This window comes from Eubalaena glacialis, chromosome 2, assembly GCF_028564815.1.
Source record: "Eubalaena glacialis isolate mEubGla1 chromosome 2, mEubGla1.1.hap2.+ XY, whole genome shotgun sequence".
NCBI lineage: Eukaryota > Metazoa > Chordata > Mammalia > Artiodactyla > Balaenidae > Eubalaena > Eubalaena glacialis.
The window spans coordinates 118,782,830-118,785,655 of NC_083717.1; positions in this window are offsets into that span (position 1 = coordinate 118,782,830).

Genomic DNA, 2,826 nt, shown 5'->3' on the forward strand with positions numbered 1-2,826 from the left:
ATTGCTTTAACCTTGATCCCACCAAATTCCATATGCTTTTAGCACTTTCTATTAATCCATTCTTCCCAATTCCTTCCTAATCTCTCCTTCTGTCAATCCTACTTGGTTCTGTGCTAGATCCTCTCACCTTTCCTTTTTGCTGTAACTCTCACAGGTAACATATCCTTGTGATCATGGATCCAAGAAAGTCCTTTGTGTCTCGCTGTTCCCAGGCAATAACTGGTAGGGAGCCAGCTGAGTGTGGGGAGGCCAAGGGGAAAAAGCAGAAAGGGAGGAGCCCGTAGGAGGGCAGTGTGCATGGCTGCCATCGGGAAGAGAAGTTACTTTCAGAGGGACAGTTGGGTAAGGCAGATCCGGAATGTGTCCTCACTAAACAAGCATTGACATTTCAAAACATTTATTATAGTCCTGAAGTGTGCCAGATGCAGTACTGTTTATTTTCCAAATTTTCATCAGTTCTTACTACAAACCTGTGAAGTAGCTGTTACCTCCATTTCATTAATGAAGAAATGAGTTGCAGAAAGTTTCAGGTAGAGATGTGAGATGGCAAGAGTAATAAAAATCTCACTTTCTCAATGCTTAACCCTTGAACTCCAGTTTCAGCAAGTTTCACTCTCACATGGTGTCCAGGACAGGGCAGAAACAATTCCCTGACCTTAACATTAGTCTTGATAAAGCCCTGGACTCCTGGCGAGTATGGCAATGGTTTCCAAACTCTGCTGAACATTGGAATCTCCAAGGCATTTTTTAATGCCACCTTGAGGCATTCTGCTTTAATTAGTGTTGGGTAAGACCTGGGAGTTGAGATTATTAAAAGCTTTCCCAGTGACTCTAATATGCAGCAAAATTTGAGAACCACTAAATTATAGTATACTTGGGAGGCCTACATGGAAAATTAGTAGATGAGGGCTTGGTAAAAGATAGTGAGTGGCTCAAGGTATTGAAAAAATAGAATTCTTTTTGTTGTCAACATCTCCCAGTCTTTGATATAGGAATGGAAAAAATGGACTTAATTGTACTATTTCTTGCTCTGAAATGATTTCTTTTTTGGAAAGACAGCTACATAGCCTCCTTTGTATGTAACTGTGTCTTTCTAATTGTCAAGTAGAAAGCTATTTGGGGGTTAAAAATTGTCTGGGAAAGACAGAGAATCCTCGAAAAAACTTCAAAGAATGTGTCTCTTTCTATGCAACAAAAACAAAAGCATAATTCCAGACCATGAAAATGAACAAGCAGGAGGTTATTATTTACTTTCCAAAAACTTTCATTCTGATTGTCCTTTCACAATTCAAACTGCTCTGTTATGGATATGTGTTGCAAAAATGCCACAATGGTATAAGTGCATAGTTAATTGTTGACAAATTTTTCAATTAACAAATTTTGATTTGCACACCATCTTGCAAAAACATTTCCATTGTATAAAAAGAACTCTTTCTACATATTGTAGCATGTTCAATATTTCCTGCCAGGACTTCCAAGCAACCAAATTACAGATGTTATACTAAGTTTACAGTCAAGGAATCAACCCTTGTTACAAAATTTATCCTCAACTGAGGCAACTCGACCTATCTCTACATTTCGGAGTATTACCCTCCTGAAATAGAGTTAAGACTGGTTTCAAATGTTTAATAGTGCTGGCAGCCTTGGAGAAGACATTTGTAATGCCTAAAACCAACTAAGGATTAACATCTAGATATAAGGAATTTCTTCATATCAACAATAAAAAGACATAAAAACTCCAGAAGAGAAAAGATTGTCAAAAGTTATAAAAAGTCAATTTCAGAAGAGGAAGCCAAAATGGATGATGAACAATGCTTAACTTCGTTAGTAATCAAATAAGTGGAAATTAACATAACCAAAAGATATCGATTTATAACCATTGGATTATCAACAATTAGAAAATCTAATATCAAGTGCTGGAAAATACGTTACTGGGCATGAGAATTGGTGTAGTGATATTGGAAACTAATCTGGAAATATTTGGCAAAATTATGAATGGGTATAATCTGAGACTTTGTAAGCCCGTCCCGGGCATAGACTTCAACATAGTTCTTCCAGATGGAGTACGTGCAGGGATGTTCACCATGGCATGATTGGTGGCAGAAAAGAGCTAAAGGTAACTGAAATGTCCCTCATGAAGGGGATGGACAGGTAAAGATGTGTTACATACATAAAATAAAATAGTATAAAACAGCTTTGAATAATGCACTAGCTTTACAAATAGCAACAGGCTATTTGGTGTGGTGTGAGAAAAAGAAACAATGAAAATCATTTCCAGTTGATTTAAATTGAAAACACGCATGCTCCAAAATAATACAAAAAATTTTCCAAGGACATAGAACATTTAAGTAGGTTGGAAGAACGTGGATTAAATACTCTGAGACAGATGCCCATGAGGATGAGAGAAATAGAAGCAGGGGTAAGGAATAAAAAGGGAAAATAATAAAACTGAATAAAACAAAAGAGAGGCCAAGCATGCGCCATAAACAGAATATGATCAACTCAATTCTGCGCACATGAAGAGGGAAGGGAGGAAAGAAGAAAAGAGGAAAAGAAGGAAGGAAGGGGATGGAGGAGGAAGAGGAGGAGAAGGAAGAGAAGGGGAGGAAGAAGAAGGAAAGGGAGGGAGAAAATGGGCCTATTATCAGATGATTGCATTTGACCTAAAGTTCCCACCACCCTCCCTTTGCTAAGCCTCAAGTCACCCTCAGGAGACTGCAGGAGGCAGGTAGCTGCTGGAGACTAATATTAGTGCCAGGATGTAAAACAACATTAGTAATTCCCCTCACTACTCATTTTGTCAAATTAATAAGCTCTACTCCAGGA